The sequence below is a fragment of the Nesoenas mayeri genome (assembly GCF_963082525.1).
Source record: "Nesoenas mayeri genome assembly, chromosome: 1".
Taxonomy (NCBI): domain Eukaryota; kingdom Metazoa; phylum Chordata; class Aves; order Columbiformes; family Columbidae; genus Nesoenas; species Nesoenas mayeri.
In genome coordinates this window covers 171,991,965-172,004,538 of record NC_137541.1, presented here as the reverse complement: position 1 = coordinate 172,004,538, position 12,574 = coordinate 171,991,965, and positions in this window count along the sequence as shown.

Here is a 12,574-nt window from a genome sequence, read left to right as displayed (position 1 = left end):
ATATTAAATATCTCAATTGCTCACTAAAAGAATACAATGCAGCGGTCAAATAGTGGAGATACTGCTGCTGTCTTAAAATATTCAGGATAAATCAGTGCTATCTCTTTCTACATTATAATGAATTTGGCATCACAAGTTGTAAGAAGTACTCAGCTGATAAACATTTTGCTATGATGTCTGCTATGCTTACAAGTAATTATCAGCCTTAAAATCAATCTTAAAACATATACCAATGGAAAAACCAACAAATAAACAAAACCACTAAACAGATAATTTCCTTGTCAACAGTGCACAGATCATGATGCAAAAAGCTTTAAATACCATTTACATTTAAAAATCTAAAATGATTTTTTAAAAATACATAAAACACCTTCTGTATTTTTATAATCATCTGAGCTGAGCAATAACTGCAAATTAACAGCTGAAAAATGGGCGGTCATTTCCCATTAATTTCATTTAATTTGTAAAACTGAGTATTCTATGACTTAGGATGAAAGCACCACAATGTACCAATCTGTTGTATCTATCACTATCCTTATTATTAAATTAGCAGTTTATTTTCAAGTCTGATAACCCATCTGTATAACTCAAAGACACCATTCAGTAATGGACTGAAGAGAAGCAAGAGAAATCAAGACTTCAAAATGTCATTGGTCACATTATTTTGTATGAATTGCTTTTCCATTACTTTATTTAAAAGTTTCCGACCCAAAGAAAGTAAGAAAAAAGAATAAACAAACATCTGCCTTTTACTATCCTCCCCTGTGTGATAAGTACCAGTTAAAACTACTGAAAAGAATGGCAATAAAATTCTAACAGTTGTGATTCAGTCAAGCTTATAACTCTTCCTTTGAAACCTTATGAAACAGCAATGTAGTAAACACAGAACCACTTCTAACAAAGTTGCCTACCAAAATAACTCTATCAAGACAGATTATGTAAAATTATATGCAGATTGTCAGCAGCAGCATTAAATACTATACTTATGGGAATTATTAGGTCCTTTACTATAGAAGCCAGAGTATTCTGGTAAAAATGAAGTTGACTAAAAGTCATTATATTTACCTGAAATAGATTTAAAAAGTTAACTCAAATGACCCAGTAGATATGCTACCCTTATAATGTAATCTTTCTAATTATATGAGCAAATTATTTAAATGCATTCCTCCTTTGTTGTGTTATCAACAAACAATCTGCAGCAGAAAACTTTCTGTAATGGTATCTTCTCTCTCATTGTAAAGTTGCTAAGAATAAATTATTTATTTGTTCATTTTTCTATAGAAAACATACTTTATTTTTAGATTATACTTAGCCAACTGAAAAAAATCCATGACAATAAAATGAAGTTAATAAATGGGAAAAATGCAATTCCGAGAACTGTCCTTCCGTAACTTGTAATCTGCCATTTAAAGCGTGGCTAAGCAGGTCTTGAACTGACTCTACAGTCCATGTACTATGTTAAGAAAACATACTTGACAAATATTTTAGTCAAAAATAAGATTTCCTGCCAGTAGAAACCAAGGAAATTTTGGATATTGTTTAATGATTAACAAATCATGTAAACTCTTCTGGAATACTGTTTGTGAACAAATGCAAGAACATGAGAGAGAAATCTATCAGAAAATAATTAATCCTTATTTTTGACTCTCCAACATCTTTCTCAACTTTTTGATTTTATATAGTGTCATGTGATTTTGAACAAAAATAACTAGAAAACTTGCACTGATATCTTGTGAGGGCCAGAAAAAAATTATTCTTTCTTTTAAATATAATTTTTTTTTTAAAAAAAAGGAGTCAAAGATTCTGATATTTTACTCATAATTCAACATGCTAGCAATTTTAAAGGACTCATAAACTCATATTCTGGTTAATCTTAAATTTTAGTTATCTATTCATCTTGAGTTTGTCTGTGTATGTATTTGACCTTTCAGTCAATGGTTTTATCTATACATATATAGTTACTCCTGTTCGTTTTGACTGATAAATTTTGATTGATAAATTTGGAAATGAATTGAAAGCTATAATGCAGAAGATGTGTAAAAGGACGTTACTTTTATGGCTGGAATGCCTTGGCCTTTGCACACAACTGAAAATCTTATATTGAAAAACATTACTGTTAACTAATAAGCCAGAGCTTTTGACAAAACAGTAACAGATTAAAGGAGCAGGAAATCTGGGGAAAAGTTCCAGTGACTAGTATGTCTCTGAGAGACTCTGACAAAAGAGGGATATACTGTATGTCCATATTCAGACTATATCACATCACCAGTGTAAATAGTTGTAAGCCCTTGTTCTCACTGGAAATTTTCTTATGAGTTTACACTATCAAAATAGGATTCCTGGTGAATGAGTGGTGCTGTATCCTCGGTTCAGTCTTTGAATGCTTTCTGTGGATATTAAATTTAAGTGGCATGCAAAAAGGAAATCTGCTTTCCTATTTCACTACTTAGTCAGATAACGAAGTATATCAGCATGGGAAAATAAGCTTAGCTCCCGAAGAGCTTTCTGATGGCAGATATCTCCACTGGTCAGAAATCCATGCATTTTACTAAACAGAGGATATGTTATTTTATGCAATATATATACTTTTATTCAGTAATACCAGATGCAAACAGGTCCAGTGATTCACATTTCATTTCAGGCATTCTGTCCATTATAATCAATAAGAATTGTGTTCCTCTGTTTTAGAAGAATGATGTCTTATGAATAAGAAATTGGCTCAGAGTGACATGTTTGGATACAGTCCACAGTTCGAAAACAAACACTGCTAGTGTTTATTAAGCAAAAAGGTAGAGTCTTTATGCTCTGGCTGAACCCACATTTTCACAGATCAGGCTCAGCTCTGTCATGAAATTGGAAATAACACTGTGGTATTATGTTGGCATAAAATGGCATTATCATAGTACTCCATCTGAACTGATAACATTTTCAGAAACAATCTAGATTCATGCTTGATGTTAAAATTACAGAGTCATAGAATCATTTTAGTTGGAAAAGACCCTCAGGATCATCAAGTCCAACCATAACCTAACCTAACTCCAGCACTAAATCATGTCCCTAAGAACCTTGTCTAAACATCTTTTAAACACCTCCAGGGATGGTGACTCCACCACCTCCCCGGGCAGCCCGTTCTACTGCCTGACAACCCTTTGCGTGAAGAATTTTTTCCTAATATCCAATCTAAACCTTTCCTGATGCAATTTGAGGCCATTTCCTCTTGTCCTATCACTTGCTACTTGGGAGAAGAGACCAATACCCTCCATGCTACAACCTCCTTTCAGGTAGTTGTAGACAGCAATAAGGTCTCCCCTCAGCCTCCTTTTCTCCAGGCTAAACAGCCCCAGTTCTCTCAGTCACTCCTCATCACACTTGTGCTCCAGGCCCCCCACCAGCTTTGTCACTCTCCTCTGCACTCTCTTTAGCACCTCAATGTCCTTCTTATGATGAGGGGCCCAAAACTGAACACAGTATTCAAGGTGGGGCCTTACCAACACCAAGTACAGTGGCACAATCCTTTCTCTAGTCTTGCTGGCCTCACTATTTCTGATATAAGCCAGGTTGTTGTTGACCTTTTTGGCCACCTGGGCACACTGCTGGCTCATGCTCAGCCAGCTGCCATTCAATCCCCCAAGATCCTTCTCTGCCAGGCATCTTTCCTGCCACTCTTCCCCAAGCCTGTAGCACTGCCTGGGGTTGTTATAACCCAAGGGCAGGACCTGGCACTTGGCCTTGTTAAACAGCATAAAGTTGGCCTCAGCCCAACAATCCAGCCGGTCCAGATCCCTCTGTATGGCCTTCCTATGCTCCAGCAGGTCAACACTCCCACCCAATTTGATATTATCTGCAAACTTAGCAAGTGCACATTCAATCCCCTCATCCACATCATTGATAAAGAGATTAAACAGAACTGGCCCCAATACTGAGCCCTGGGGAAGGCCACTCATGATCAGCTGCCAACGTGATTTGGCTCCATCCACCACAACTCTTTGGGCCTGTCCCTCCAGCAGTTCTTTATCCATTGAAGAGTACACTCATCCAGGCCATGAGTTGCCAACTTCTGCGGGAGAATTCTGTGGGATACGGTGTCAAAGGCTTTGCTGGAGTCTAAGTACACAACATCCACAGCTTTTCTCTCATCTACCAGGTGGGTTACCTTGTAGAAGAAGGAGATCAGGCTGGTCAAACAGGACCTGCCTTTCATAAACTCATGTTGACTGGGCCTGATTGCATGACTTTCTTGTATGTGCCGTGTGATGTCATTCAGGATGATCTGCTCCATAACTTTCCTTGGCACAAAGGTTAGACTGAATGGCCTATAGTTCCCTGAATCCTCCTTCCAGCCCTCCTTGTAGATGGATGTCCAATTTGCTAATTTGCAGTCAAATAGGACCTCCTCAGTTAGCCAAAATTGCTGGTAGACAACAGAAAGTGACTTAGTGATCACCTCCACCAGTTCCCTCAACACCTTTGGGTGTATCCCATTTGGCCCCATAGACTTGTGGTTGTCCAAGTGGTGTAGCAGTCACTAACCATTTCCCCTTGGATTACTGGGGCTTCATTCTGCTCCCCATCCCTGTCTTCTGGCTCAGGGAGTTGGGAACCTGGAGCACAACTGTTCTGACTATTAAAGACTGGCACAAAGAAGGTAATTAGTACCTCAGCCTTTCCCTCATCTGTCACTTTGTTTCCCCCGCATCCATCAAGGTATGCAGAATCTCCTTAGGCCTCCTTTTACTGCTGATATAGAAACATTTCTCATTGTCTTTTGCAGTGGTAACCAGGCTTAGCTGTAGCCTGGTTTTGGCCCTTCTAATTTTCTCCCCGCATAACTTCACGGCATCCTTGTATTGCTCTTGAGTAGTCTGCCCCTCCTTCCAAAGGTTATAAATTCTCTTTTTATTCCTAAATTCCAGCTGCAGCTCTCTATTCAGCCAAGTCGGCCTTCTCCCCACTTGCTCATCTTTCAGCACACAAGGACAGCCTGTTCCTGCACCTCTAAGATTACCTTCTTGAAGAGAGACTAGACTTCCCAGATGCCTTTATCCTTCAGCACTGCCTATCAAGGGGCTCTGCCACCAAGTTGTTATGATCCCAGATATTACTATACAGCAACCAAGTGCCTGGGTTCCTTAATGCACTGGACATTTCAAACACTTATAAACTAAAACATTAAAACAACTGAAAGTCACTTTTTAGGTGTAACTTTATTACAAAGCAATTCCAACCTCAAGTATGAAAGTAACATCAGAAACGGTTGCTTACTACTTGCATCTACGAATTCTCATCTCCCACTATACCTGAAGAAGAAAAATTCGTGGAGACAAAAATGCTGAAATGCATTATATAAACATGATATAATAAATCTATTCAAATTCTTTATCTTTTCAAAGCACATGGTGCATGACTATTCACATAGAACCTTTTAATTTATTTTATCTAACTGATTTTGAATACTTTACAGGTACATTGGGGTTCTCTAGAGAAACATAACAACTCTTATTGCTTATTCAGTAAAACAAAACTCAAAGAAATTATAATTCAAGGAAATATATTGCAACTGGATCTGTACAGATATTTCCAGACATCTGAAAACCTTAAGCTAGGCTTAATCTTTATTGACTTTAGGAACCTGATTGCACTAAATTGAAAACATAGGCACTGTAGATTCTTGCTACAATGAACAGAGATGTGTCCTTTCAAAGGTACTTCACCCTGAGGAAGTGCCCACTGCTTTATCCTGTCTTTACCTAAAGTCTCAGATGATGATGTTCCTACATTAAATGCCTCATGCTGGTGTGCTCTTTTGGTTAAGATGCATCTCTCCTGAACAGAAAGAACAGTCACTACTCTAGTATTCAGAAGTTAAAATACAGCTTTTTCAGAGAACATAGCAAGGGAACTTTGCAAGATGATTCTCTGAAAGAGAAAGCACAAAGTTATCATGGCAGTCCATCAAAAAGTATAGGTTTTATTGATGTATCTTTCTTCTTCAGCATACTATACTGAAGTCGGTAAAATTTTGTGCAGAGAGCAGCTCTTTGTGAGTAACAGCTGTACAGCATGACCTACAAGTGTATGTAGCAAAAAATTTTGAAATTACATACAGGCAAAAGACATATAGGAGACACACACAGATTTTTAAGCTACAAAATATCAATTTGTATTCATGTTTCCCATGCTACAAAGAATATTGTAAATATTGCTCTTTTTTTTGTTTGGTTGTTTAAAAAAAAAATAAATTTGTTCATCACTGTGTTTTAAAGGAACAGTTGAGATAAAGTTTAGAAACTACTCCGGAGTTTGAAATTTCCTGGGTTTTGACTGCTTTGTTTTATCAAGCCTTAATATTGCACTAACGCCTTTCTCTTTTTCTTCTTTTTTATTTTTTTTTTTCTTCATTATACTGAAAGACTGTACACAAAGAACATTTGGGGAATAACTAAAAGAAACACCCACACAAGGGAGGAAGAATCCACAGCTTGTATTGATCCTGGCATTTTCCCATGTTCCAACCAAACGAACAAGCCACAGGTGCAACCAGCAAGAGCAGGTGATCAAAACAAACTGTTATTGTGATGGGAATAAATACGATTTTTTTTGTCTATAATCTATTCATCTCTAGGCACATTGATGCATCTGTTATATATTTACCAGCAGTGTTAATTTCTGCCAGAAATCCTAAAAGAATGTAAATCTTTGGATTTATACACCTTAAAGTTATATTCAACAACTTTCTTGCTTGCTTACATGTCTGGAATCTTAAACCAATTAATCTTATAGTACAACTAGTGTTCAGTAACATAAGCAGGTTATATGGTTATAGACTCATTATTCAACAACAGTAACACAGGGACAGAAGACTTAATAAGACATCCTGAAATTTCAATTCAAAAAATGTCACAATATACACAGGCTTCTCTTCACAGTTCTTTTACTTTCTGTGTAGTTGTTCCCAGCATTGTTTCTTCTTATCAGCTTGCTAATCTGCTACTGAACCAACAGAGAGACTTATCCAAACCAGTGAATACTGGCTATTTTATGAACAACTCTGTTCTGAAAAGGCAGGTATTTAGAAGTGGGCAGGAATTGAACTGATATATTGATCCAAGCAAGGAGGTACCTCCTAAAACCTTTACTATAGAAAATGTGCATGCTGTGAGAGCAGAATTAATAGCTGAAAGGGCTGGCAGTAGTGTGTTGTTCCTAAGCAGCATCTTTGACCAGACAAACGGTAGTGTGCTGGGTGGACTAGTCTGGACTAGCTCTGGAGCTGGACCAGGCTAGACTAGATCTGAACAATCCTGTAAGCTATTTCTTATGTTCTCATCTTTACTTTGAGCACTATTAACTCTTATATCTAAGAAATTTTGTAAACAAAATGTGGGTCCCAGTTTCACAAGTGTTTCTTGACTCTACCAATCACACCATATCTAAATCTTGCTGTTCCTACTCTCACTTTATTCTTCGTATTTCCAGACACATCAAAGTTTTAGGTTTTCTTGCCCCTTCTCTTCTTCTGGCTCCAGAATTCTTGCATTTCTGGTTGTTCACTTACTTCAGTAGGATAAATTAAAAATGCCAGGTGTTCACCCGATAGACTTAAGACTGGGGCTCAATTCTGGGAAGTAAGAGAGACCTAAATCCCATATGATACTCCTCAAATTCTTTGCAATCATTCTGATCATTAAATCATTATCTAGGAAGTCATAGCTACTGTGGCCTTGGCATCTTCCTCCTTCAGTGATCCCCTCAACTATACCAAATATACAACATCAGTGTAGAAAATATTTTTAGACTCATATATTTGCATGTGTATATAAGTAAAATTTAAAAATTGTGTGCAACTAGTATAATTCTGAACCCAGCCTGGAACAGGAACTATACCCACCAGGTGGTTGTGGCTACCCTGTTGTCATGGTTTAACCCAAGCTAGCAATAAAACCACCATAGCTGCTCACTCACCTCCCTCTCCACCCCTCTCTCCCCACCTCCCATCCCCCGCAGTATGCAAGAGAATCAAAAGGGAAGGGAGAAACTTGGATTAAGAAAACACAGTTTAATAAAATAACAAAATACTAATACACTACTAGTAAATATATATATATATATATATATATATAATAGAAATAAAAGATATTCAAGGCAATTGCTCACAAACTCTGTCCACACCAAGCAGTCAGTCCCAGGAAGCAGCACCCTGATCCCAAACAGTCAATCCCAGAGAAAAGAGAAAAAATGGCAGAAAGGCTCAGAGGTCTCTGCAAAACAACAAATGGCCAAACTTAACATCCAAAACCAAACTCTCCCAGCTCCGAAAAAAAAGAGCGAAAAAGAACACACATGGGAGAGGGAGAGAGCACCCAAGAGAGAGACTGGAAGGTCCCAACTCTCCTTAAATATGAAGCATGACACTAATGGGGTGGAATACTCTTATTGATCAGTTTGGATGTCAGTTTAGCTTTGCCCCATCTATGCCCCTCTTCCTTGGTGTCTCACACCTGTGGGCAGAGCACTCAGAACACCCTTGGCGCTCAGACCTGGCAATTAAAAACATTAACTTTGTGGCAGGGTGTTATCTCTTGTTCTCAAACTAAGTCCAAATAATGACAGTGCTACCTATGAAAAAGAAAGGTTTCTAACTGCATGAAAAAAATTAGCTCATGTTCAGTCAAACCAGCGCACCTCCTTAGAGACAAAGGCATGCATGGGTGCAAGTTATTTAGTGCTAGCTGATCTCAGCACCAGAAAACAGTCCTAGAAATCTTTTTTTAATTACTATAAGCCTAGCCATATAGACAGAAGACAATATTTGTGAACCAAAGACACTGACCACTTGCTATATGCTATACTATTTAAATAACTATATTTGTTTTCCCCTGAAAATTTTTAAAATAATTCAGAATTTATCACAGGTAATTTTCTTGACAAATTTGGCTCTTAGCTGTTTAAAATCACTGTCAAATTATAATAGCACCTTGATTATTAAACAGGAAAAATTGGCTGAACCTTGGCACTGCAATTCAGTACCTAACTAAAGATATTTTCTAAGAAACGGCTTAAAGTGTTTGCTTTGGGGCTGAGATTTTCTGCCTAACTTTCATTGTAGAAAAGTTTTAAAAGGAAGGTCTTGGAAAACATTGTATGTAGTTGTCAGTCCTCTCCCAAGTGTAGCAAGTACTGCCATGTCTCTGCTTCCTTCTGACCTGATAGACCTGATGCTATGGGCACAGGTGATCAGTGAATTCAGGCATGCCATGATGTCATACAAGGTTGTGCTACATAAGTGTGTGTAGCAAGGAATCTTGTTCTTTGATAGTGACAGAAGTAGCAATGTCCATCCAAAAAGATTTGGTAGCTACCATACAATTTGTCAGCCATAGCAGAGATGCGTACTGGTAGAAGTTACAGTTCTACAAGACTCCTAGTAGAAATAAACAAATGCAATAAATGGTAACTTACACTTCTTCTGTTAATTGCTTTTTTCTTGCTAAATCAGCTGTCCAGTTACAGAGCAAATTTCCATAGATTCTTTTCTGCAGAAGCTAGAATATATCTGTAATTGAATGGAACTTCTAAAGGTTTGAAGTATTTTAACTGTGCTAGTACAACAGCCTGAATCTACTAGCAACTTTTCTTGACACTTTTGTAACTAAAATTGGCTCAACTATATTTTCAAATTTTGCAAAAATGAAATTGCTTCAGAGACCTGGTGCACACAGCTTTAAATTGGAGTGATTTTTTTAATGTCTGAGATACAACACTGAATATCAGGGCTTATGTCAAACTTACTGGTACAAACAGAGAAGCTGCTATATAGTAGCACTCAATAAGTTTGCTTTTATTTCCTTCTAGTATAGATATAAGTGATCAGCTTCTCGACACATGCAAATCGGTCACACAAATCAAGAAAAGCTGTAGAAATTTACAACATAGCTGATAGGTCTATTTCTATCTGTATAAGGCCAGACATGTAGACCACGCACAGTTCCTACTTGAATTCCTTACAAGGCTGTTGAATTACTTCAGATTTCAGTGCCATAGTTCAGAATATAGATTGCAAGCTAAATTATATAAGAGCTTAAATAGAGAGGTGATTTAATCTTTGTCTCTCAAGAGTGACCTTTGAACTTAATCTTTTACAGGAAACATGACCTGTTTCTATGCTATTTGAGCATTTTGTGGGACTTCTACACTTTTTTCCCACTACTTATTGTCAATATAATTGTTTACTTCAAGACCCTGACTCAACAATATTTTATCCATTGACTCCGATATATAGACGCAGAATTGTACCAAATATATACCACTTAAATAAGTATTTCAGTGTGATGCATTGCATTAAAATGCAGATATAAAAACAGATCAGATGAATCATCTTTATTTTTCTCCATTGGTTGCAGGTATTGTAAATTACTTAATTTGGATCTAGATATCTCCATTGCCTGCCTCAGGTGAGATGAATTCCTCTGTAATCATTCAGAGCTGGTTGTCAGCTGATCTCAGTACAAGGCTGTCATAAGAACTAGAAAGAAAAATGTAAGAACAGGAAATGATGAAATATTAGCTAAAGATATTGAATATGTATTTGACATAACTGTTGTCAAGGCTGTTTCATCTTTCTAAATTTATAAATGCCAATGAAGGTAGCTTAGACGATCATCTCAGGTGAAAATCTCCACACTGTAGAGGTCTAAAGCTGGAGGATATAATTTTATCCAGTATTAAAAATGCAAAGAGAAGCAACACAAAAACATAGGTCTGTAGAAACCTCACAAATAGATATAGTGGTGATATCTGTGTTTCCTCAAATAAAGTTCTGAAGTAATGACTGGGTAGGCAGAATGAGTGCGGATGGAGGACAGAATATCTAAACTGAGAGAAACTAAGATTTCTTATTGGAATTTCTTCTTAGAATTCTTTAAATTCCTGGAAGAAGGTCACCACTGATTGGAGGAGGTTGCTGATGAATCAAACACAACAGGCTTAAAGCACCAATTCTGTAGTTTGCAGAGTTAAAGAAGATAAGAAGACCTGACATAGATTTGTTTATCCTTAATGAAAGATGAATGGGGAGATCTTACAGCCATCAACAACTGCCTATTGAAAAGTTATGAAGAAGACAGAGCCAGATTCAACAGTGCACAGAACAAAGTCATGAAGCAAGTTAGAACAGAGGAAATTCTGCCCCCAAAAGAAAAACAAATAAATACTATGTGTGGACACACACCAAAACAGGCTGTCCAGAGAGGCTGTGGGATCTCCATCCTTGGAGACATTCAGAACTCAACTGGACACATTTCTGAGCAATCTGCTATACATTGGCACGCACTGAGCAACACATTGGACAAAAGACTTCCAGAGGTCCTGGAAAAATCTGCAAGATTTTGTGATTCTAAGAAAGGTCAAGGGGGTTTTTTGTTTGTTTGTTTTAAGACCAAAAGACTTGAAGACTGCTTGTATTATGACACAGAGACAGGACAGGCAAAGAGAGTGAGAGATTAACTGAAAAGTATGGGCAAAGAAAAAGCATGGTCATGAAGAAGATGAGAAGATTTTCTTCAATTTCAACAGTTTGACAGGTGATTAATTTTATCTTACTAGACTTATAAAAATAAATAGAATCATTCTAGTGCTAAACTAAAACTTGTAAGATTTATCCCGAATTATTATACAAGTTAACCTCATTGGTTGTTGATTTTTTAAATTTTTTTTATTAAATAAATACACAAGAATTCACTTCTAGCTGAAATACATTACTTAAAAGTAACCATTAAGTCTGTGACAAGACTGGACCTCTGTCTTTAGGTCTCTTACTCCAGGAAAACTTCACCTATATATATATTCTCAGTTTCGTATCTGCAGAAGGGAAGCCATGAAAAAAGCTCTATAATCACTGAGCTCTTCAGATGGTGAGAACTGTTGCTGTTAATACTGGGGATTCTGAGAGAGAATAAAGACAAATGTGCTAATCTCCATTGTTCTGGGTTTGTTGTTTTTTTTTTTTCCTCCTCAGATACATGAATGTCTTTTGTCTATCTATCTCCAACAGGCATCTGTGTAAGTTGACTCCAAAAGGAGCTACTTCATGTCCTTTGGGTTAGTCATTTCTGCAGATTTATTTGATGTATGCAATGTTTTACAAGCTCTACAGAAAAGCATTTGCTAGGAGCAGCAACTGCAAGGCTGAAATGGAAATTGCAGAGGCAGCAGGCAGCACAAACAGGAAAGCACAGGGGAAAACATACCCAGAGCTTGGCCTTGTCCCTGTTGGAACTTCCAGGTCTTAAATGATTAGAAAAGCAAGTAAAGAAGACAGATGTTTTAAAATAATTATTATAACCTTACTATGATTACTCAACTTAAACTGGACCTACTATATAAACAGAATTATTATTATTATTATTATTAAAGTTTATCCAGTTAAAAAACAAACAAATGAACAAAAAATGTAGTGGCCCTTTAAACTGCCAGCCAAACATGCACATATTTTTAAAAAAGAAAGATATTATGGTCATTTGAAAGCTTATGATTGTTATGCCCTATTCCATTTTATATATGGGTTCTGTGATTTATT